Source organism: Pan troglodytes, chromosome 12, assembly GCF_028858775.2.
Source record: "Pan troglodytes isolate AG18354 chromosome 12, NHGRI_mPanTro3-v2.0_pri, whole genome shotgun sequence".
NCBI lineage: Eukaryota > Metazoa > Chordata > Mammalia > Primates > Hominidae > Pan > Pan troglodytes.
In genome coordinates, this window is record NC_072410.2 from 97,773,518 (window position 1) to 97,799,359 (window position 25,842).

The 25,842-nt window shown below is 46.3% G+C and overlaps 1 protein-coding gene and 1 pseudogene across 4 annotated transcripts in view; one reads left to right on the forward strand and one right to left on the reverse strand.

Annotated features, from left to right (window-relative positions):
- Positions 1-25,842, reverse strand: part of EFR3B (EFR3 homolog B) — a 116,868-nt gene that overhangs the window by 69,555 nt on the left and 21,471 nt on the right. Inside the window, exon 1 of one of the 4 annotated variants that reach the window (XM_016948160.4) lies at positions 12,218-12,239. The exons of the other annotated variants lie outside the window; for them this stretch is intronic. The gene's annotated coding sequence lies outside the window, so the exon portion shown is untranslated. Of the gene's footprint in view, positions 1-12,217; positions 12,240-25,842 lie in introns of those variants that run through there. 4 annotated transcript variants of the gene reach the window in all.
- Positions 7,453-9,324, forward strand: LOC470330 (succinate--CoA ligase [ADP-forming] subunit beta, mitochondrial-like; annotated as a pseudogene).

Below are 25,842 nucleotides of genomic sequence, written 5' to 3' on the forward strand. Positions count from 1 at the left end.
TCCTGGTCTGGGGACACCAACTCAGTTCTTCTCAAATGAAAACCAGATAGGCTGCTGCCTCCTGCTCTCTTGTATTCCAGAAGGGGAGCTCCTCAGGCCACCCCTTGCTATATCCTTCCCTCTCTGGTCCACAGGCCCTCCAGGGAAGGCACCTTCTCCAGCACAGAGGCCTCCAGGAGCCGCCACCACACAGGGCGGGAACCACGGTGGGCGGGAACCAGTCCCAAGCAGGGCCCCAGGGCCTTTCTGCACCAGCAGAAAGGAGGTAAGAAGGCCTAAAGAATAACAGGGGAAGGTGAGGGCTTCCCGACTTACTCCCCAACACTTCTTTCTTGTCTTTCCTTTCTTCCTAACCTCTTCAGCCCTCTGAGGGCAGGGGCTAGGGAGGCAGCGTGGCCAACAGCATGGACTCTCAGGTCAAATCCTGGCACTGCCACTTCCTAAACTGTGACTTGGAACAAGTAACAACATTCTCTATGCATGGGTGTCCTATCTCTATAACAGGGCTAGGGCTATCCCACAGGGCTGGTAGAAGACCAGAGCCAGTCCAGGGCTACAAAGCACTTATAGCAGGGCCAGGACTGTCAGGCCCCAGGAAGGTTCTGGAAGCTGCCCGCCCCTTTCTGCTTTCCCCCAGGCCCAGTGCCATTGAGCCCTTCCATCCATGCCAGCTGGTCAATGCTGGCTTGGTACATCTTAGCAGGGCTATCCCACTGACCACTTGCTTGGCCACAGCGACCAAGGCCCTTAGACATCCAAAGGCCTAAGAAGTGAGAATCACAGAACACCCCTTCAGAATACTGTGGGTCTGAAACACGTGCCACTTCCCCAAGGCAGCTCTGTGCACTTGCCAAGTAACGATACCTTGACCTCAACCTGCATTCCTGTCTGGCCACCTTCCCAAAGCCAGAATCTCAGCACCAACTCTACAAACCCCAATGCAAAGGTGACACAACATGAGCTCACACAACAGAATGGAGCTACAAACAAGAGGCACGCTGGAGAGAATCCATGGGACTTGCCATTGGAAGGCCACTAGTGGAGTGGCTGCCGTGCGGTAGGGGAAGAGGAGGTGAAGCTTAAGGGACTGACGAGTGCACGAGGAAGCTTCAGCAATCAAGGCAGTGCACTTCTAGTTAAAGAACTGACAGGTGGATCAGGTGGACATCCACATGCAAAAAAAAATGAACATAAACACAGCCCTTACACCCTGGACAGAAGCTTACTCAAAATAGATCATTCACCTGAATGTCAAACTCAAAGCTATAAAACTTCTTGAAGATAACATAGGAAAAAGCCTAGATGACCTTCGCTTTTGGCGATGACTTCTTAGATAAAAAACCAAGGGCACAATCCACAACAGAAAGAACTGATAAAATGGAATTCATGAAGATTAAAAATTCCTGCTCTTTGGCTGGGCATGGTGGCTCAAGCCTGTAATCCTGGCACTTTGGGAGGCTGATGTAGGTGGATCACTTGAGGTCAGGAGTTCGAGACCAGCCTGGCCAACATGGTGAAACCCCATCTCTACTAAAAATACAAAAACTAGCTGGGCATGGTGGCGGGTGCCTGTAGTCCCAGCTACTTGGGAGGCTGAGGCAGGAGAATCACTTGAACCCGGAGATTGCAGTGAGCCGAGATCGTGCCATTGCACTACAGCCTGGGCAACAGAGCGAGACTCCATCTCAAAAAAAAAAAAATTCCTGCTCTTCAAAAGGTGCTGTCAAAAGAATGAAAAGTCATAGACTAGGAGAAAGTATTTGTAGAAGACATAGCTAATAAAGAATATATGTGTGTGTGTATATATATATATACATATATGAAGATTATATATATATAATCTTCAAAATATAAGGAACACTGACATGGTTTGGCTGTGTCCCTACCCAAATCTCATCTTGAATCGTAGTTCTCATAATCCCCACGTGTTATGGGAGGGACCTAGGGGGAGGTAATTTAATCATGGGGACAATTACCCTCATGCTGTTCTTGTGACAGTGGGTGAGTTCTCACGAGATCTGACAGTTTTATGAGGGGCTTTTCCCTGCTTCACTCTGCACTTCTCCTTGCCGCCGCCATATGAAGAAGGACGTGTTTGCTTCCCCTTCTGCCGTAATTGTAAGTTTCCTGAGGCCTCCCCAGCCATGCTGAACTGTGAGTCAATTAAAGCTCTTTCCTTTATAAATTACGCAGTCTCAGGTATGTCTTCGTTCACAGCATGAGAATGGACTAATACAAACACTTAAAACTAAACAATAAGAAAATAACCCAATTAAAAATGGGGCCAGACGGGGTGGTTCATGCCTGTAATCTCAGCACTTTGGGAGGCTGAGGCGGGCAGATCACTTGAGGTCAGGAGTTTAAGACCAGCCTGGCCAACATGGCAAAACTCTGCCTCTACTAAAGATACAAAAATTAGCCAGGTGTGGTGGCGTATGCCTGTAATCCCAGCTACTTGGGAGGCTGAGGTAACAGAATCACTCGAACCCAGGAGGCAGAGGTTGCAGTGAGCCAAGATCACGTCACTGCGCTCTAGCCTGGGAGACAGAGCAAGACTCTGTCTCGAAAAATAAATAAATAGAGGCCCTGAAACCTTAATAGACATCGCACCAAAGGAGATATGCAGGTGGCAAATATGCCTATGAAAAGATGCTCCACATCATATGTCATCTGGGAAATGTAAATTAAAACAACAATGAGATACCACTGCACACCTATTAGAATGGCCCAGATCCAGAACACTAACAGTGCATGCTGGCAGGGATGTGGAGCAGCAGGAACCCTCATTCATTGCTGGTGGGAATGCAAACTGGTACAGCCACTTTGGAAGACAGTTTGGCAGCTTCTTAAAAAATTAAATAAACTCTTAACATACGATCCAGCAATCACACCCCTTGTTATTTACCCAAAGGAAATGAAAACTATGTCTACACAAAAACCTGCACGTGGATGTTTACCGCAGCTTTATGTAGAATGGCCAAAACTTGGAAGCAACCAAGATGTCCTGCAGTGGGTGAATAAACTGTGGTACATCCAGACAACGGAATATTATCCAGCACTAAAAAGAAATGAACGATCAAGCCATGAAAAGACATGGAGGAAACTTAAATGTATATTACTAAGGGAAAGAAGCCAATCTGAAAAAGCTACATACTGTATGCTCTAAAAAATAGAGTCTTAAAAAGAAAAAGTACATGGGGTAGGAGAGTAGATGCTCTGGAGAGCAGAGCCACAGTCCCCAAACTGTGTTCCATGAAACACTAGCTGTGTGATGCTAACAAGCATTTCCCAGAAAAAGGCTCCAAGGACAAATAAATATACGAAGTCAGGCATACTAAATCCCCCTATCCCAGATTCATAGCACAAATTAACATATTCTGAAAAGTCAACAGCCACTAGCACCCTCATTTTGGTCAGGCGTGGTGGCTCACACCTGTAATCCCACCACTTTGGGAGGCTGAGGCAGGCGAATCACTTGAGGTCATGAGTTCGAGACCAGCCTGGCCAACATGGTGAAATCCCGTTTCTACTAAAAATACAAAAATTAGTCAGGTGTGGTGGTGCAGGCCTGTAGTCCCAGCTACTTGGGAGACTGAGGCAGGAGAATCACTTGAGCCAGGGACGTGGAGGATGCAGTGAGCTGAGATTGTGCCACCACACTCCAGCCTGGGCAACAGAAAGAGATTCCGTCTCAATAAATAAATAAATAAAATCATTGTGATGAATATTTTTATTATGCTTTTTTCAAGACATTTATTACCTACTTTAAAAATAGGTGGGAAATAGGAAGGAATATAATACTATAAATGTAGCACATTGGGAACAGCCCTAATTTTAGAGTTTAAAGAGTACTGGTGTTTAAGTCCTGCTTCTGTCATTTGACCTTTGAGTTCCAGGCCCAATTCTGTCATCTGACCTTTGAGACTTAAGTTTCCTTATCAATACAATAACAGATTTTCCCTAAGTTACAGTTTTACGATGGAAATCCCAGATCATTTGCCAAAGAATCGAAAAAGAGAGAAATTATCTTGAGCTCTGATAGTTGGGGAAGGCTTCCCAGAAGAGAGGTACAAGAAGACAGGGGGTAGGGTTCATAGCAGTGAAAAAGACAGTAGGTGCCTTATTCCTTGTGAGCCAGGCACAGCTCTAAAATACTTCACAAGCACCAACTTTTGTAATCCTTACAACAACCTGTGAAAGGAAAATAAATCTTGGGGCCCCCAAATCACTAAGCTAAAGGGAAAAGTCAAGCTGGGAACTGCTTAGGGCCAACCTGCCTCCCATTCTATTCAAAGTCCCCTCTCTGCTCACTGAGATAAATGTATATCTGACTGCCTCATTTGAAGAGGCTAATCAGAAACTCTAAAAAATGCAACCCTTTCTCTTTTATCTGCCTATGGCCTGGAAGCCCCCTCTCCACTTTGAGTCATACCGCCTTCGCCTCAAGTTGTCCCACCTTTCTGGACTGAACCAGTGTACATCTTACATATATTGATTGATGTCTCATATCTCCCTAAAATGTATAAAACCAAACTGTGCCTCAACCACCTTGGGCACGTGTCGTCAGGACCTCCTGAGGCTGTGTCACGGGCATGTCCTCAGCCTGGCAAAATAAACTTTCTAAATTAACTGAGACTGGCCGGTCACGGTGGCTCACGCCTGTAATCCCAACACTTTGGGAGGTCAACACAGGTGGATCATGTGAGATCAGGAGTTCGAGACCAGCCTGGCCAACATGGTGAAACCCCTTCTCTACTAAAAATACAAAAAAATTAGCAGGGCGTGGCAGCGCGCACCTGTAATCCCAGCTATTCGGGAGGCGGAGGCACAAGAATCGCTTGAATCTGGGAGGCAGAGGTTGCAGTGAGCCGAGATAGCACCACTGCACTCCAGCCTGGGTGACAGAGTGAGACTCATTCTCAAAAAAATAAATAAATAAAAATTAAAAAAAATTAATTAATTAACTGAGACCTGTCTCAGATTTTCGAGGTTCACAAACCCATGGCATAGGTACTATTTTTATCCTCATTTTATAGATGAGAAAACTGAGGCATTAAGTGGTTAAGTTACCTGCCTAGAGCCACACAGCTAATAAATGGCAGACTAGAATCTGAACCCCAAAAATCTATTCTCAGAGTCCATGTTCTGAAATACAAAACCAGGGCAGGGATAGGTTACAGTTGTCACAGAGCTAGGGAAACTGAGGCCTATGTGGAAAGAGAACCACTAGGCCAGTGCATCTCAGGCTGTAGAGTGCACGTGTCCCTCGGGGATCTGGTTAAAATGCAAGCTCTGATTAGACTCTGGGGATGCTGATGCCCCTGGTCCCAGGACCACACTTTGAGTCTGCAAACCACCAGAGCATGGTGGTTAAGAATTTGGGCTCAGAGGTCAGATGGGCTTAGGATGAAATTCTAGCTCTTCCCTTTTCTTACTGTCGGGCCCTGTGCAATACTCCACACTTCCTGGGTAGGTAATCAAAGCTGATGGCAGGAGATTCCCAGCTCTCCTCTCCGAGTTGAGAGCTGGAGACGCTTTGGTCAGGAGCGCCCAGCCTCTGGGTCCCAAAGCAGCTTAGTGGGTGCTGGGAACCCACAAGCACCCCTAGAAAGCTTCCAGCCCAACAATGGTGAATTCTAAGTAGCCACAAAACCCATCTAGGAAAGAAACAAATAATAGACATTAAAAAGAAACTAAAAACAGTTCATTGTAACGAGACACTAAGTAATGTTTTTATATATTTCTTCAATCTTACTTCTGATGGTATTTATTCTTAATGTTAGTATTCATACATACAAATTGTGGAGTTTAACTCACAACTATATGCCTATAAAAGAATCATTTAATTCTGAGCCATTTTATTTCTAAAACAGAAGCACTTTCCAACGGGTCCTCTTTCACTCTCTAGGGATCGTGTCTGGCAGATCCAACCACAGTAGCTGAAGGTAAATTTATGAAGGATCCTCTTCTGTCACTAGGAGCTGTGTTACCTGATATTTTCATACCTATTTTAAGGAAGAGAGGGAAATGTGATATGGCCAATTCCCTAGTATGTAGCTGCACTGCCACTGAAAAGGCAAATCAGTCGGAATAAACCAAATGTTCAATGACACATGATTTTGGCAGCTTCCTCCTTTAAAACCATGAGAATGGTGACACCTCCCTCGATGGCTCATTTTGCCCCAAACCCCCTGTCCAGAATGTTCTTCCCCATGTCCTCTGACCTCCCACTCTCATGTCCCTAAGGTCTCTGTCCAAATGTCACCTAGCTGGAAAGAGCTTCCCTGACCAGCATTCCACTTTAATTTTCTGTCCTGGTTAATTCCTTTTCATAGTGCTTTTTACCAATGGACACATTTCATCCGCGTCTACACTCCATCTCCCCACTCGAAGGTAAGCTCCTCAAGAGTGAGACCTTTGTCCATTTGTCCCCACTGTGTCCCAGGGCTGGAATAGGGTCCAACCCACGGGTGGTGGTGGCAGGGGGTGCTCATACAGGTTTGTGGAATAAAGGGAGGACAGTGTGATTGAGCAGAAAAGCAATCATGAATTTCAAGGTCAGTAATTTCTAAGTCAGTAAGTCAAAGTCTATGAGGCACTTAGCAAAAGATCTCTGGGTGCTTGCAAGACAGTACTCCCAGGGGAACTTCAGGGAAAAGTTCCTGTTATAGAACAGTTGGCTCCTGTTCCTGAACTTGGTGCCCAGCCCATCTTCTAGGGCTGCCAACACCTGTAGCTCCTGAGGTCAGGCTCACTGGGACCAGTCTCTCTCCAGGCAGACATACTGGGCATCAGGGAGCCTGGGTCAGAGTTCCTCCTGTCTGCCCAAGGCCTCTAGCCTGCCTTGTCCTCACTCCCCCAACCCCCTTAGCTGGCTCCTGGCTTGGCCTGTGGCCGCAATCCTGGCTGCTCATCAGAACGACCCCTGTGCTGTGAAGAGGGCCCAGAGGTGTTTAAAATGCTCCACCACAATTCCGGCACACAGCCAGGGTGAGAAGTGCCACCAGCTCCTTGCCTGTCCAACATGTGAGAGCAGATCCTGCAGCTGCTGGCAGCCTTGCGACAGAGGACGCGGGACCCCTCACCTGGGCCGCCAGCAGCATCTGCGTCCCTGTGACCCCTAGGCGTCGCAGCCCTGTTTCTCCTTTGGCCTGCTTGCTGGATCTTGTTTGCCTGACTGAGCTGTCCCCTTGATCAGAGCTGCCCTCTACTCAGGGCGATTGGTGGTTTGAAACAAAGTCTCAAACACTAACTACATCATGCTTTTCAAAATCTAGGTCCCCTCCCCCAAACTCCCTACTAGTAACCCAGCATCACCTGCCAGGCCCACTGAGATACATTATTTCCTTTGAATTATTTCCTCTCCTTCATTGCCACTCCAGTCTCTCTCACACTGATTTTAAAATCTAAAAAAATTCCAGGGGCCTGTGTGGCTGCAGGCGGTACCAAGGGAACGGGTCTCACTCGGAAATGGCAGCCTCCATGTTCTACAGCCAGCTGTTGGCCGCAGCCACCCTTCGGAGCCACCTTCTCTGGACAGCCCTGCGGGCCACTGCTCAGGCTCTAGGAAGTTATGGATTGTTGAATAACCATGGACTCCAAGTACAGCAGCAATAGCACAGGAATCTGTCACTACATGAATACATGAGTATGGAATTATTGCAAGAAGCTGGTGTCTCCGTTTCCAAAGGATATGTGGCAAAATCACCAGATGAAGCTTACGCAATTGCCAAAAAAGTAGGTACAGAAGAAAGAAATAACATGTGCAGGATAAACTGTAACTATGAGTACTGCTGGCAAGTTCTCTGGGACTCACAAGTAGTAAGAAGCAGGTTCAAAAGAAGTTGAGATGAAGGCGCAGGTTTTAGCGGATGGTCGAGGAAAAGGAACATTTGAAAGTGGCCTCAAAGGAGGAGTGAAGATAGTTTTCTCTCCAGAAGAAGCAAAAGCTGTTTCCTCAGAAATGATTGGGAAAAAGTTGTTTACCAAGCAAATGGGAGAAAAGGGCGGAATATGCAATCAAGCATTGGAGCGAAAATACCCTAGGGGAGAAGACTACTTTGCAATAGGGATGGAAAGGTCATTTCAAGGTCCTGTATTAATAGGAAGTTCACATGGTGGTGTCAACATTGCAGATGTTGCTGCTGAGACTCCTGATGCAATTAAAGAACCTGTTGATATTGTAGAAGGCATCAAAAAGGAACAAGCTCTCCGGCTTGAACAGAAGATGGGATTTCCACCTAATATTGTGGATTCCACAGCAGAAAACATGGTCAAGCTTTACAGCCTTTTTCTGAAATATGATGCAACCATGATAAGAAATAAATCCAATGGTGAAGATTCAGACGGAGCTGTGCTGTGATGGATGCAAAGATCAATTTTGACTCTAATTCAGCCTATCGCCAAAAGAAAATCTTTGATCTACAGGACTGAACCCAGGAAGATGAAAATGACAAAGACGCTGCTAAGGCAGATCTCAACTACATTGGCCTGAAAGGAAATACAGACTGTCTAGTAAATGGTGCTGGTTTGGCCATGGCCTCAATGGATATAATAAAACTTCAGGGGCCAGGAGTGGTGGCTCATGCCTGTAATCCCAACACTTTGGGAGGCCGAGGCGGGCAGATACCTGAGGTCAGGAGGTCAAGAACAGTCTGGCCAACACGGTGAAACCCCGTCTCTAATAAAAATACAAAAATTAGCCAGGTGTGATGGCGGACACCTGTAATCCCAGCTACTCAGGAGGCTGAGGCAGCAGAATCGCTCGAACATGGGAGGCGGAGGTTGCAGTGAGCCGAGATGGTGCCACTGCACTCCAGCCTGGACGACAAGAGCAAAACTCCATCTCAAAAAAAAAAAAAAAAAAAAGCTTTGGGGAGGGACTCCAGCCAGCTTCCTTGATGTTGGTGGTGGTGCTACAGTCCATCAAGTAACAGAAGCATTTAAGCTTATCACTTCAGATAAAAACGTACTGGCTATTCTGATCAACATTTTTTGAAGAATCAGGCACTGTGATGTTATTGCACAGGGTATAGTCACGGCAGCAAAAGATGTGGAAATTGAAATACCTGTTGTGGGGGTTACAAGGTACACGAGTTGATGATGCTAAGGCACCGAGAGCAGACAGTGGGCTTAAAATTCTTGCTTGTGACGACTTGGAGGAAACTGCTAGAATGTTCAGAAGGCTCTCTGAAACAGCGGCCTTAGCCAAGCAAGCACATGAGGATGTGAAATTTCAGTTGCCAATATGATCTGAAAACCCAGAGGATGGCTGAAGGTATTAAATGTGCTATAATCATTAAGGATACTGTGTTCTGTGTTATTGTTCTTCTTTTTGGTGTGTGGAGATTGTAATTGCCATGTAGGTATACAAACTTTTAAAAGCATTTGGTTTGCATTTAATTCTACTATTTATAGAACACTGTATAAAGAACCTATAATGCAGGTAACTAATTTCTTTTGTTGCAGCCAGTCTTATTTGCTTCTCCTACAAAATGTAACTTGCAATATGTCTGTTTATTATTGTTGGATACAAAGTTCTTCATTGATAAGAGTCCTACAAATAAAATAAATTTTAAAAAATTCCAGGGTTTACCACCAGCTCTGCACTAAGCACTAGGACAAGCACTTTACAAATATTTCATATAAGTCTCGTAACAACCCCATAAAGTAGATACTATTATTCTCATTTTACAGATAAAGAGGCAGGATCAGAGAGGTTAAGTGCCCTGCCCAAGGTCACATAGCATGTTCTTCTCTGCCATGAAACTCCCCTAAATCTTCCATCACTTTCCAAAAAATATATCTCTAACAATTTCCCAAGTTCATCTTGTGCTCTCCTTCGCCACAGCCACCTTGCTGGAAGCCTCCTGAACACCTGCAACCCAGTCCCGGGGACCTGGCCAGTCTCTTCACTTCAATTCATTCTTTATGTAGCTCTAAGGCAAATATTTAATTTAGTTTGCTTCATGGTCAAGCAGGTAGCATGACCTGTGCTGCATTAAATGTCAACCATTCAACTTAGGATTTAACAAGGGATGCCCCAGTAGAGGTGGGGACAGTTGCTTCATCTTCAAGTCCTTCCTCCACTGTAGGGGGTCCTCTCACTCATGCTCTGCCTCCTGGAACACTCTGTGTCTAGCAGCCAGAGTCCACAGTGAGAAGGGTTGGGAGGTCGGAAGCAGAGCAGATTAGGGGAGCCACGCAGCCTCGTGGCAGTGAATGAAAGGATGTTTTGGTGACAGGCACCGGCCACAAGCTGGAGATGTTGAAGGGGCAGGAGAGTCAGCGCCACAGACCTGACACCTGGCGGATCCTGACACCTGCTGAGCTCCCTGGAAGCCTTCCATGAACAACACTCTCCGACCACAGGCACAGCGTGCTCTCTGCCAGCTCGACTTCTGTGCATCCTTCACACTGTATTACCTTATATAATCTTCTCCCACTGCTTGTTCAGGCAAAGTTATTTCAGTGACTCATCTTTTCTTCTCCCAAGATAAACTGTAAATTCCTAGGTCTCATTTTCTTCTGACCTCAATACAGTATCCTGAGCCCAGCAGGGCTGGAGGGAAGCTGGCGTGATGTGTGACTTCACCTGCCTTTGATCAGCGTGAGACTCAGGGAAGTCACCTCCCCTCCTGGCCTCTCCTTTCCTTCTTATAAACATCAACTCCCTCCTCCCCATTCACCAAGAAAAATGCCTTTTTGCTCAAAATAGTTTGTATTTATTTTCTCAGCTTTGCAATCTTCTTGTAAAGACAAGGGCTGGACTTGATTATTCCTACTAAAGCAAATGGAATTCTTTTTAAACAATTTACAATAAAATCTGACCCAGGGCTAATGGCATGGACACCCCCTTCAAATGAATTGGAGGAAATGGAACAAAGTTCAGAGAGAGAGGTGCGTCTGATTCAAGTGCCTCCCACGAGGCACTTGTGTTCACTGACATTAATGAACTCCAGCAGTTCGCAGGGCACTTGCTGGGTGGCGTGGGGAAGAGAAAGAAGTTTAAAATAGACAGGTTCTGCCATCGAGGAACTTACTCTATAGTTGGGGACACAAAACTTGCACACATTTAAGGTCAAGGATATGTCACAATGAGACTAAGGAGTCCATAAAACTGAAGAAATCTCTGAGTTTAATGAATCTAGGAAGGCTTCCTGGAAGAGGTGAGATGTGAGCTGCCTCACTAGGGGTGGAGACAGCTGGTAAGTACTGGTGAATCCATGAAACAAAAAATCAACAACCCTCCAATGGGGACAATTTTAAGAAAAACAAAAAGGTTCCCTCTTTTCTTTTCCCCTTTTCCTTGCTTCTGAATTTAAAAGGAATAGATGCTCATGGGTATAAATTTATAAAACGGGGGAAAAAAGAAAATGAGTATCACTTAGAATCACGTAATTCAAAGATAACTATTAGAATTTCAGTGTATTTGTTCTAGTTTTTGTGTCCATGTTTATGTATATTTTAAAATATATATGTATAAAATTGGGATCCTACAGGATAGTGTTAAAACTGAATGTCTTCTTATATTGTGAGCACTTACTTTCTTACTGAAGGCTTTTCGGCCAGGCATGGTGGCTCACGCCTGTAATCCCAACACTTTGGGAGGCCAAGGCAGGCGGATCAGGAGGTCAGGAGTTCAAGACTAGCCTGGCCAACATGGTGAAACCCCATCTCTACTAAAAATACACAAAAAATTAGCCAGGCATGGTGGCGGGCACCTATAATCCCAGCTACTTAGGAGGCTGAGGCAGGAGAATTGCTTCAACCTAGGAGGCAGAGGTTGCAATGAGCTGAGATCGTGCCATTGCACTCCAGCCTAGGCGACAACAGCAAGACTCCATCTCAAAAAAAAAAGTTTTAAAACTTCATTTTAATGGCTACTTATTACTTCATCTTTTGACTGGATCCTGATTTATTTAATCATTCTCTGTTGTTTCCAGTTTTTCATTATTCTGAGTGACGCAGCAATTTGCCTTTGGTAATTAAAGCCAGGAATCATTCAGGGAGAGCCTGGTTTTGTTTTATTGGTGCTAAGGAAATCAAACAGCACCATGTGGCTGCAGGACTGGTGTGCAGCAGAGGGGTATATCTGCAGGGGCCGGGACATGTATCTCATCTGGGAAAGATTCAGGATTGAAGAGATCAAGAGGAAATGCTGATGAAAATGAATTTGGGGAAGGAGGCAGGATTTGAGTTTCCAAACAGATCTTACCGGGAGTAGAATTAAACAGCAGCTGAACTCTCCCTGGGGAGATAGTGTGGGTGAGACTTGCCTGAAGTAACACACAAATCAGTAGCTGTCAGTGGCCTGACCTTTTGGAGCTCCAGAGCTTCCGAGACGCTCACCCGTTTCCGGCCAATCTTGGTTAATCTGATTGCCACCTTAATTGAGGATGGGGATTTAAAAGGAGAGAAACGTGTCTGATTGATTTAATGTCAGGGCTTCAATTCTTCATGAACTACAGGCTTCTTTGGGCTTCGATATGCTCTTCAAGCAAAGAATAGATGAAAATAAACAGAATGTTTTTCCATTCTCTGTCTCTCGGGACCACTAACAGCAGGAAAATTTTATCCCAACCATTTTGGGGAAATAGAAAGCCTGGTCTCAAACCCAGCTTCAGCTTTGGCAAAGCTGTACAATCTTGTGTGCCTTGGTCTACTTATCCGCAAAATGGAAGGAAGGGAATCTACTTAATAGGGTTGTGGTGAAGACTAGATAAGTTAACAGAGTGAAGTTCTTACAACTATTCCTAGCACACAGTAAGAACTCAGTAATTGTTAGCTTTCATCATCATCAGTATTACTATGATAATTATTATTAAAATCTTTTTCCCAACTTAGGAGAAAAAAGGCAGGGTAGAATAAAATGGAATGTTGGAGCAACGATAGCCCTTAATGTCCTTTATCTTTATTTTATTCTTGGATGTGAAGTACCAATCGCTATTAAGACATCTAAATCCAAGGCCAAGCATGGTGGCTCACACCTGTAATCTCAACACTTTGGGAGGTCGAGGTGGGAGGATCACTTGAGCCCAGGAGTTTGAGACCAGCCACGGCAACAAAGTGAGACCTCATCTCTAAAAATAAAAATAAAATCAGCCAGGCATGGTGGCGCATGCCTGTAGTCCCAGCTACTTGGGAGGCTGAGGTGGGAGGATCGCTTGAGACTGGGAGGTCAAGGCTACAGTGAGCAGTGATCATACCTTGCACTGCATACCACCATACTCCAGCCTGAGTGACAGAGTGAGACCCTACCCGAGGACAAGGCTCCATGAGGAAACACAAGTGAAAGGGCATCATCATGACTGTCAACAACAGCTAAAGTGTTTTGAGCTTGTCTGTTCCAGGCATTATGCATTCTTTCATTTAATCTTTACAAAAACCCTATGAGGTTGATACAGTTATCCTTGTTTTACAGATGGCACTAAACCTAGGCTCTTATCTAATATGTTGACTTGTAAAAATAAAGAACTGAGGTCTCTGCCTGCAAATACCTTATATTGTTGGTAGGTAAAAAATAGAATTGAAAATATATTCACCAGGAACATGGAACATATAATCAGGATCATAAGAATTAACTGTTAAACACACACAGAGCAAGGTTGCTGAGGAAACTAGAGATGGGATGGGAAGGGGTCAGAGGAGACTAATTTTGAACATTATTTAAATGAGAAGGATTCCATTGTTTAGTGAGAAAGAGGGTTTTCCATGTCAGAAAGGGTGAAAAGAAAATAGACATTTCCTGAGTGCCTATTATTTTAACTGCCTAACTTGAGCACTTTGTTAAAAAAATAAAATCCCATGAGGTTAGTATTGTTAATCTTCAGAAGAGAAAACCAGGGCTCACAGAGGTTAGTTAATTTGCCTACGATCACACAGGAAGTGAGGAACAGAGTCAGGAACAGAGCCAGGGAGGCCCTCTGACTTCAGAGCTGCAGGAGATTTGAACTGAGAATAAATATGCCAGGTGGGGATATGAAGAAAATGTGCTCAAGTAGGAAAGGACAATTTCCAGGATGGATTATTCTTGAAAAGTCAGGTGTAACTGACGAAATCTGAACAGACTCTGTGGATGGCACCCCCCAAGTTCCTGGTGTGGACACTGAACTATAGTTACGCAGGATGTTCACACTAGGGGAGGCTGGGTGAAGGGTACAAAGGACCTCTCTGCGCATTTCTTTGCAACTGCCCATGAATCCATATTTCAAAATAAAAAGTTTTTTAAAAAGTTGGCAGATAGGCCAGGCATGGTGGCTTATGCCTATAATCCCAGCACTTTAGGAGGTGGAGACAGGAGGATCACTTGAGGTCAGGAGTTCAAGACCAGTCTGGCGAACATGGTAAAACCCCATCTCTACTAAAAATACAAAAATTAGCCTAATGTGATGCATGCACCTGTAGTCCCAGGAGAATCACTTGAACCTGGGAGACGGAGGTTGCAGTGAGCCGAGATCACGCCACGGTACTCCAGCCTGGGTGACACAGCAAAACTCTTGTCTCAAAAAAAAAAAAAAAAAAAAAAAAAAAGTTGGCAGATAGTGAAGGGAAAGATGCTTCTTTCTTTTCTTTTTTTCTTTCTTTTTGAGATGGAGTCTCGCTCTGTCACTCAGACTGGAGTGCAGTGGCGCAAACTTGGCTCACTGCAACCTCTGCCTCCCGGGTTCAAGCGATTCTCCTGCCTCAGCCTCCTGAGTAGCTGGGATTACAGGCACACACCACCACGCCTGGCTAATTTTTGTATTTTAGTAGAGACGGGATTTTGCCATATTGGCCAGGGTGGTCTTGAACTCCTGACCTCAAGTGATCCATCCGCCTCGGCCTCCCAAAGTGCTGAGATTACAGGCGTGAGCCACTGTGCTCAGCCAAAGATGCTTCCTTTGAGTAGAGGTGGTAACTGGCGGAGGATTCTGGTTCAGGAGTCTGATGGGCCATGGAGGCACAAGAGCATCCCAGCATCATGCCAGAGCCTCTCCCTCCACCCCTTAGAGCGACCAACCAGCCCCACACCAGGTTGGTCACAACTGGAGGGAGAATAAGATTTGCTGACTCATATATTGAGTATCCATTATGAGTCCCCCCCACTGTGCCAAGAGCTACCTGGCTATATGAGACATTGCCAAGACACAGGGCTGGTTTGGAGGCTCTTACAGTCTAGTTGGAGAGAAAAGGCACAATCAATAAAATATAAGCGGCTTGGGTATACTGATGTTTCTCATGGAAAGTTTTATGTGTTGCAAAAGCTCAAAGGAGGGTGTGTGCTCCTCAGGCTGGTTGGTCAAGGAGGGCATCACAGGGGAGGAAGAATTGAGGCAGAGCCTGGAAGGAGGTGGGCCTACCAGGAGAACAGGAGAAAAAGGGGGTCCTGGCAAGAGAAACTGTTGAGCAAAGGGGCACACATGCATGTGGTTTCAGAACCTAAGCTTGCCTGGGAGCTCCTTGCAGGCACCTGGCACCCAGATCTCAGTGTACAGCAGGCATTCCGGAGAATCATTACATAGTGGGCTGGGCGCAGTGGCTCATGCCAACACTTTGGGAGACCGAGGCAGGTGGATTACTTGAGCTCAGGAGTTCAAGACCAGCCTGGGAAACATGGCGAAACTCCATCTCTACAAAAAATACAAAAATTAGCCAGGCATGGTGGCACACACCTGTAGTCCCAGCTATTTGGGAGGGTGAGGTGGGAGGATCACTTGAGCCTGGGAGGTGGAGGTTGCAGTGAGCTGAGATCGCACCACTGTACTCCAGACTGGGTAATAGAGCAAGACTCTGTCTAAAAAAAAAAAAAAAAAAAAAAAAAAAAGTATTAAATAGCTTAAATAATATACACAGTTTTGTATTTTATAGCATAGAGAGAGCATGCCTTGGAATACAGCAAAACTGGGACCATGAGCTATGTGACCTCAGGCAGGTGTGCCACGCCCTCTGTGGGTTTCTTTGTCTGTGGGAGGTGAGCAAAACACCGAGTGTGGCTGGGACAACACTCCATAACTGGCAGCTCCCTGGTCCTCTTCATTCTATTTCTTAAGTGTTTATCTGGGTGTTGAATTGTCATCATAACTATCGTTGTGAATGTATGCTTCAAATTCCAGTAAGAAGATCCACAATAATGCATCAAATCTTTTCCATATTGTTTGACATATATCTTGTTTACACTTTCATGCTATTTAAAACAATGCTGAAAAGAGTGTGTAGACATTACAGCTTTTTCCATTTTCTAGATTATTTCATTAGGCTGGATTTCCAGAAATAGAGTCAAAAGGTATGCATATTTTTAAGACTCAAGAATTTCAATGGTCTCTTCAGGAGCAGAAAAGGCCTGAGAGTAGCTGGAGGGGAGATTCCAAGCAGCAGTCCTGTGGGCCCCAAGGCTGCAAGAAGCTCTGACTGCCCAGGGAGGAACTCCGTGGCATTCTGCAGCCGTTTGAGGGCTTTCTGAAGAGGAGGTACTGGAGGATAAGAATGGTTTATTAGGAAGGGTAGCCATGGGTCTGGCTATGGTTGAATTTGAGTTTAGAGAGCTAAGAAGAAGGGAGACCATCTAGAGAAGAAGCAGAAGTCAAGGCATAAGAAAATAAGGATGCCGGGTGCAGTGGCTCACGCCTGTAATCCTAGCACTTTGGGAGGCTGAGGTGGGAGGATTGCTTGGGCCCAGGAGTTCAAGACCAGCGCAGGCAACATAGTCAAATTCTGTCTCCACCAAAAAATGCAAAAATTAGCCCAGTGTGGTAGCATGCACCTGTAATTCCAGCTATTCAGGAGGCTGAGGTTGGAGGATCACTTGAACCTGGGAGGCAGAGGTTGCAGTGAGCCGAGATCACACCACTGCACTCCAGCCTGGGTGACAGAGCAAAATCTTGTCTCAAAAAGATAAAGATAAGAAAAGAAAATAAGGGCTGGAGCCAGGGTGGTGGGGAAAGAGAACAGAAAGGAAGGGCCAGATGGCCCAAGCACTGAGTAACAGCCACCCACATCCACAACTGCCAGCACGCAGAGGGAGAAGCTGAGAGCCTGGAACTGGTGACGAAAGCGGGGACCCCACTCCCGGAGCTTCATAGCCACACTGGCAATGCAAACTGGATTAGAAACTCATCCCACCACTAAGGAAGGCTGGCACCAATAAAACCACACCACCAGGGTGATGTGCGAGATTTGAGACCAGCCGTAAGAAACAAGAGGAACTGGGGCCAGAGTCTGAAGACTGCCCAGTAAAACAGATACATTGCAAAGCTGATAAAACTCAGGGGAGAAAGCCACAGGCAGGAGCCTTCCAGAACCAGCATCTACTTCTCTCACACCTGCTAATCACAGGCACAGGACACACTTCACCAGGATGTTTGTAAACAAAGGAACTCTGAGTGGAGCTTAGCCAGCTGGCTGAAAGGTATCGATTAAGTGCAAACCTCCATGACACAATTTGGAAGACAACAAAATAATTTCGGCGACAAACAAGACATAATTTGGACAACCACATGGAAAAATTCCTAGGCTAGACCATTTAATGAGAAAGGTATATACTCAACTGCATCCAAAGTAGGACCAAAACTATGAAAGTTACGATTACATTAGGACAGGGGATGTGCAGAAAAGAAAAGAACTTGGCTGGCTGGGTGCAGTGGCTCACACCTGTAATCCCAGCACTTTGGGAGGCCGAGGCGGGTGGATCGCGAGGTCAGGAGTTCAAGACCGGCCTGGCCAACATAGTGAAACCTCATCTCTACTAAAAATACAAAAAATAGCCAGGTGTGGTGGCGTGAACCTGTAATCCCAGCTACTCAGGAGGCCGAGGCAGGAGAATCGCTTGAACCCAGGAGGCAGACATTGCAGTGAGCCGAGATCGCACCACTGCACTCCAGCCTGAGCAACAGAGCGAGACTCTGTCTCAGAAAAAAAAAAAAAAAAAAAGGCCGGGCACGGTGGCTCATGCCTGTAATCCCAGCACTTTGGGAGGCCAAGGCAGGCGGATCACGAGGTCAGGAGATCAAGACCATCCTGGCTAACACAGTGAAACCCCATCTCTACTAAAAATACAAAAAATTAGCTGGGCATGGTGACGGGCGCCTGTAGTCCCAGCTACTTGGGAGGCTGAGGCAGGAGAATGGCATGAACCCGGGAGGCGGAGCTTGCAGTGAGCCCAGATCGCACCAGTGCACTCCAGTCTGGGCGACAGAGCGAGACTCCGTCTCAAAAAAGAAAAGAAAAGAAAAGAGCTTGAGCCTGGCCTGTGGTGTATTAAGCAACAGTGAATTTTCTCCTTTGTTTTCATTTCCATTAACGTGCGGATCTCTGCATTAATCCGAATGGATATCTTCACCCTCCCAATGTTGTGTGCCTTCACAGTTTGTCAGATGAGCAGCTTAGTAGAGTCTGTCCCTCTGAGCCTCTGTGCCCTCCATCTCTTCCCACTGCCACCCCGCCTCTCTCCCTTCCTCAGCTCTTCATTGACAGTGGCCCATTCCTGCCAAATATCTCCCACTCCTGGCTGCTGGAGGGATGTTTCAAATGGAAAGGATGTCACCTGCTGTTCACTGCTTTCCTCCTTCATTTTCTTATCAGCCATCACTAGCTCCTCCAGATTTGAATTTTAAAATCATCAGAAGCCAGTAGGATGCGGTGGCTCACGCCTGTAATCCTAGCAGTTTGGGAGGCTGAGGCAGGTGGATCACTTGAGACCAGGAGTTCGAGACCAGGCTGGCCAACATGGTGAAACCCCCATCTCTACTAAAAATGTAAATATTAGCCGGGCGTGGTGGCATGCGCCTGTAATCCCAGCTACTCAGGAGATTGAGGTGGGAGAATTGCTTGAACCCAGGAGGCGGAGGTTGCAGTGAGCCAAGATTGCACCACTGCAGTCCAGCCTGGGAGACAGAGCAAGACTCTGTCTCAAAGTAAATAAATAAATAAAATCATTAGAAGCCCCCGGTAATCACAGGGAAAATATTGTGTAATGAGGTAGGAGGTGGGACTCGACTCTGGGGGTGGGGCTTGAACACTGGACCAAATTGAGGACTAGCTAAAACAAGGCAGAAGCAGCTTTTCATAAGCCACACCCACCAGTGTGCCATGTCAGTTTACCATTGCCATGGCAATAGCCAGGAGTCACTGTCCTTTCGACAGCAAGGACCTGATGAATAATCAATGACCTGATGAATCAAAAGTTACAACCCTGGCTGGGTGTGGGGGCTCAGGCCTGTAATCCCAGCACTTTGGGAGGCCGAGGCAGGCAGATCACGAGGTCAGGAGATTGAGACCATCCTGGCTAACATGGTGAAACCCCGTCTCTACTGAAAATACAAAAAAATTAGCCAGGCGTGGTGGCGCATGCCTGTAGTCCCAGCTACTTGGGAGGCTGAGGCAGGAGAATGGCCTGAACCTGGGAGGCAGAGGTTGCAGTGAGCCGAGATCGTGCCATTGCACTCTAGCCTGGGCAACAGAGCAAGACTCCGTCTCAAAAACAAAAAGTTACTACCCCTTCCCTAGAGATTTCTGCACATACTGCCCCTTAATCTGCATATAATTAAAAGTGGTATAAACACGACTGCAAAACTGCCCTGAGCTGCTACTCTCAGACAGATTGTCTGCATGGTAGCCCTGCCCTGCAGGAGCAGTCATGGAGCTGGAACACCGCTGGAGCTGTAATGCTGCCACTTCAATAAAGCTGTTTTCTTCTACTCTATCACTAGCTTGCCCTTGAATTCTTTCCTGGGCAAAGCCAAGAACCGTCACAGACTAAGCCTCACTTTGGGGGTCGCCTAGCCTACATTAGTATGGAATCTTTAATAATCTTTATTTTAGCATGGTTTGAAATCAGGAAGAGGGGAAAAAAGCATCAGACAAGATACATCGTGGCCACCAGAGACAAGCGATGGCTTCTCATCTCGCTTTAATTGACCCTGGCTTTGCTGCTGTGCCCAAGGCCTGGCCTCCTTTGCTTACTTAGAAAGTGACTCCAGTACAGGCCAGGCGCAATGGCTCATGCCTGTAATCCCAACACTTTGGGAGGCCGAGGTGGGCGGATCACCTGAGGTCAGGAGTTCAAGACCAGCCTGGCCAACATGGTGAAACCCCATCTCTACTAAAAATACAAAAATTAGCTGGGTGTGGTGGTGAGGCTGAGGCAGGAGAATCACTTGAATCCAGGAGGCGGAGGTTGCAGTGAGCCAAGATCGCGCCACTGCATTCCAGCCTGGGTGACAGAGTGAGACTCTGTCTCAGAAAAAAAAAAAAAAAAAAAGATGCCGGGCGCGGTGGCTCACGCCTGTAATCCCAGCACTTTGGGAGGCCAAGGTGGGCGGACCACAAGGTCAGGAGATAGAGACCATCCTGGCTAACACGGTGAAACCCCATCACTACTAAAAACACAAAAAATTAGCTGGGCGTGGTGACAGGCACCTGTAGTTCCAGCTACTCTGGAGGCTAAGGCAGAAGAATGGCATGAACCCGGGAGGTGGAGCTTGCAGTGAGCCGAGATCGCGCCACTGTACTCCAGCCTGGGGGACAGAGCGAGACTCTGTCTCAAAAAAAAAAAAAACAACATAAAAAAAACAAAAGTGACTCCAGCACAGATCATATGGTGAATCTTTGTTTTATTCACTGCTCAACACCTAATATTCAAATGCTAGCAAACACACAGGCCCTTAAACCCAGTTATCTTATGCTTGTGCCCCAGGATGAGCGTAATGAACGAGGCTTGAGAAATCTAACTTAGAAAATGAGGCGTGGAGACTTCCCGATCTTCCTCAAGCCTGCATTGACTCAGCTTGCAGATGCCTGCTGTCTATGTCTGTCAGCTTCAAATTGTTATTAATGTCTCAGTATTTTTAGGGCTCATCACAGTCTGTTTGATAAAATTTAAGTTTCAGCTCCTCAGTGTGGGGAGTGGAAACAGAGATCAGAGTAGGACACGACTGTCGGCTTCCTCAAAAAAACTAAATAAATAATGGCTCCCCAGCAGCATCTCAGACTTATGGCTCATACACACGTCAGCCCTGACCCTACACACACAGTCCAGGAGAACCAGGGGTGAGAGCACCACAGGAGAAGCATGGATGCTTTTCCTCCCCTTGGCTCAGAAAGCCCACGTCTGGGTATCTGCACCTGCTCGTATGCACAGGGAAGCAGGTAAGAGATGGATCTGGTGCCTTTGTTTGGAAACAGCCTACAATGCTCATCCATAGGGGACTGGAAAGGCCAGGTGCGGTGGCTCACACCTGTAATCCCAGCACTTTGGGGGCCAAGGTGGGTGGATCACTTAAGCCCAGGAGTTTGAGACCAGCCTGAGCAATATGGCGAGATCCCCATCTCTATTTTTTTTTTCCAAAAGAAAAAAAAGTTTTAACATTAAAAAAGAAAATAGAGGGCTGGCTAAATAAGGCAGGGAACAGCCATGCAATGCACACTAGGCAGCAGCTGAATTGAACGAAGCAGAGCTCTGAGCACCGCCCCAGACAGCTCTCAAACATACTGTTAATTCAAAAGGAGGCTGTGGCCGGGCACGCTGGCTCATGCCTGTAATCCCAGCACTTTGGGAGGCTGAGGCAGGCAGATCACGAGGTCAGGAGATCGAGACAACCCTGGTTAACACGGTGAACCCCGTCTCTACTAAAAATAAAAAAATTAGCCAGGCGGGGTGGCAGGCGCCTGTAGTCCCAGCTACTTGGGAGGCTCAGGCAGGAGAATTGCTTGAACCCAGGAGGCGGAGGTTGCAGTGAGCCGAGATCATGCCACTGCACTCCAGCCTGGGCAACAGAGTGAGACTCTATCTCAAAAACAAAAAACAAAAAAAAAACAAAAACTAAAAAGGAGGCTGTAGAACACCTATGATATGATTCCGTTTGTGTGCACCCTCACAGGCCAAACCAATGGGGTGTGTATGTAAATATGTGCGTGAAATATGCTGTCATGAACAAAGAAATATCTGTAAAGATACACAGCACAGTGTTAACGCTGGTCACCGAGTAGAGCTGGGTGGGGGTGCCTAGGGATGGAGAGGGTGAGTAGTGACTTAAACTGCACTACCCAATATGGTAGCCACTAGTCACTTGTGGCTACTTAAATTAAATAAAATTAAAAAATTCAGTTCCTCCAGCAAACTAGCCACATTTTATGTGTTCACTAGCCACATGTGGCTAATGGCTACCACACTGGACAGTGGAGACACACAGCACTGACATCATTGCAGAAGTATTACTCATGTAATTGAAAATAAATGTAATTTTTATTGTTTCTCCCATTTTCTCTTCAGGATAAAACTCCTCACAAAATCTGATGAGCAAAAGTTGTCTTTAAAGATTTGGAATCTTGGAGTTAAAGCACACACGCACACACATATACACACAGGAACTGTTTTCTAAACTTGTTCGGCTCTGTTCTTGCTGGAATTTTGAACCAAAGGAGCTGATTGAAGATCTAGAAGTCATGTTGTTTATTCACACACACACACAGCATGCAACACAAAATGCATCAAGTGCATTAGACATAGTAGAAGGTGAAAAGAAATAGAATGCACAAGTCCCTGTCCCCCTAGAGTAACAGCATGTGGCCATAATAAAAGGAAGCACAAGTGTCACTGAGGTCAGAGAGCCAGCGTGCTGGGACTTCCTTCAGAGGGTGAAGACATTGTTTTGGTTTAGATGCCTCCCCATGGAGATGAAGTATCAGTAACATGTGGACAAAGACAAGAAAGGAAGGCATTCCAGGCAGGGGGAATAGCATCAGCAAAAGCGTGGGGGTGCCAAGCACAAGGGAATGTTCTGAGAGACATCAGCTGGCCAGACTGTCTGGAGTAGCACTGGTAAAGCTGGAGGTGTCAGGGAGGGGACCGAAGGTGAAAGGCCCTCAAATGCTAGGCCAAGAGGGGAGAGCTGTCATTATGACTAAATAACAGCCACTATCACCTTCTATTGTGCTCTTAGAATGCATAAGGAATCTACTTCCAGTGGATAAACGGATGGAGCAAGCCCTGACCCTCCCAGGAGGCCACTAAGAATGTCCCTATCCTGGAAGAAGAGCAAGACAAGGCCCTGAACTATAAGTGTCCAGCTGGAAGTGTGACAAACTTGGGGGCGTCACACTGGGCTAGTGTGTGACGTGGGGAGGTGGGGGGATATCTGGTCTCCAGCCCGCAGTGAAGTGCTAAGGAGTTATGAAAGGAAGTCAGAAGGAAAGCAGAGGCTTCTGACTGGCATCCACCTGCCCCATAGCCAAGTGGTGACATGTGGGATCAGAGTAGAGGACCAGAGATGAGGTGGGTGGAACACAGGCTACATCTGCTGCTCTCCCTCCCTTCATGCGGGAGGGGTTTCCAAGGAGACATTCAGAGGCAGGAGACAGCAGAGAGCGTCAGGAAGAGCCTCCCAGCACCTGCCCATTCACACTGGGTGAGTGTGTGACACGGGTGGGCTGGGAACAGCCCAGAGCAGAGGCCATCATCACAAAAGGAGACAAGGACCCCAGGGGCACTGAGTCCTGGCAGCTTAGGGGAGGTGAATTTCAAGAAGAAAAATGGCTGAGAGAGGAAGAAGCAGTGAGAACTGAGAAGCAGGTGAAGGCACAGGGCCCGGCCCTCAGGCCTGCACTGGTGACCTTCCCAAGAGGTTGTCAGTGGGGAGGTGACACTGGAATTTCAAACAGCGTGAAGTGAATAATGACTATGAAAGGGGGAAAGGTGCAATCTCAGCTTCAATGACCGCTGGCTCAAGAGCATTGTAAAATATTATATAATCAGCTGAGCATGGTGACTGACACCTGTAATCTCAGCACTTTGGGAGGCCAAGGTGGGAGGATCGCTTGAGCACAGGAGTTTGAGATCATCCTGGGCAACACAGTGAGAACTCATCTGAACCAAAAAAAAAAAAAAAAATAGCTGGGTGTGGTGATGTGCACCTGTAGTCCCAGCTGCTCGGGAGGCTGAAGCGGGAGGATCACTTGAGCCAGGGAGTTCGAGGCTGCAGTGAGCTATGACTGTGCCACTGAATTCGTACTGGGGTGACAGAGCGAGACCTTGTCTCAAAATAAATAAATATTATAGGAATCATTTATTTAACAACAATAACAACAGAAGCTGTTGTTGCTTTGTCTCTGAATAGATGGGGGCAGATGTGCTGCCTTGGTGTGCCCCGCCCCCCCGCCAGGTGGGAACAATTGAGGGATGCAGGCTGCTTCTAACAGCAGCAGTGCAGATCCTTGGGAACCAGTGACCCTGGGCTAGGGGTGAACTGCCAAGGTGGTCCTGACACCTGGCTTCAGTGTGTCCTTAGAATCCAAAATGTGTTTTGTAGCTTTGATGATAAAATTACTGTTAATTTATTGTTGGTATTTTATAACTTGATTGGTATTCACTTTAAAAATATTATTTATCAGTGTAAGTAATGTATTGGTTACATTTTTGGAAGGAAGTGCTTTGTAAGCCTTTTAAGCTCCAGGAATCCCAATAAATGGAAGCAAAGGGAAAAAAGTTAATGCTTCTGTATACAGCTTTCTTTAATGTGATCTGAGCTCCTCGTAGGAATTCATTCATCTGAATACCTACTACTTGGCACGTCGAGGCATTCGATTTTTTTAAGTACATGTGGACTCTGGGGGTAAGAAGCATTCCAATAAATAACTCATACTCTCAAAGAGCTTGCATCATAGCGAGTAGAATCTATCACATGAAAACAATAGTGTTAGAAATCAGGATTTGGGCTTTACAACACATTTATGCTTTCCCCTTTCCCAAAATATGCCCAGTTTCCTATTGTGGTCAGCAGGCAGCCTATAAAAAGCAGGGTTACTCACCTTCAGCTTTCTAAATGAACACACAGTATCAAATATAGAAACAGAGGAAGCTTTATTTTTATGGAGCCAAACTGATTGAGATCAAGAGTAAGTGCTTTAAATATACAGATGAACTCACAGATTTAAGATGCAGATTCTGAAAAGCTAAAGATCCAAGATCAATCATTCGAACGCCCAAATATATCATCAGAGAGACTGTTGCAGCATGCACGCAGTGCCAGAACACAAGACAGGCGCCATGCCCAGAGCCTCCGAAACGTAGAGCCAGGGCCAGGGTGGTCACGGTGCCAAAGAGAAATTTCAGAAGCAACACTTTTGAAATGCAAAACAGAATCAGAAGCAAGCACCAGAATTCTGCAAAAATGCAAAACAAGTACTAGGTTGAGCCCTACTAAAAATGCCAAGTAAGCAGCAGGCCAATCAGAGCCAAGACCCATTCTTAATGCAGCAGCTCTACCGCACATGGGCCTTCTGGGAACACCTGCACGAGGTAGGAAGTCCCTCAAGCAGATTCTGCCCATCTCAAGAAGCCAGGAGCAGATGGAGTGAGAACGCAGCTGGAAAGAGACAGCTCCTGAAAAGCTCTAAATGAGGAGTGGAGAACCCTTCCTCCAATGCAGACCCTCAGGCCCCTGGAGAGGGTGACCCTGTTACTGCCACACTGTCATCAAAAGGATCGGTTGATGGTAAAATATGTATTACAAGCTCTGTAATTAACATCAGCCTCAGCTAACATCTATGAAGCTCTCACAATCGGTTAGGAGGTTTGAATGCATTTTTACTTAATCCTCCCAACAACACTGAGGTGGGGTCTATCATCTCCATTTTACAGATGAGGAAAATGAGGCTTAGGGCAGTTAAGTAACACTTCCAAAGTCACATTAACTGCTAAATGGGGTAGCTGGATTCAAACCCAGGGCTGTCCGACTACAGGGTCTTCACACTTAACCCCTGGCCTGCAAAGAACACACTGAGATTAATCCATTTCAGTGTGCCATTAGAAAAAATATATACCATTCCTAGCCAGGGAGTATAGGTCCTTATACAGAGATGTCACAAGCC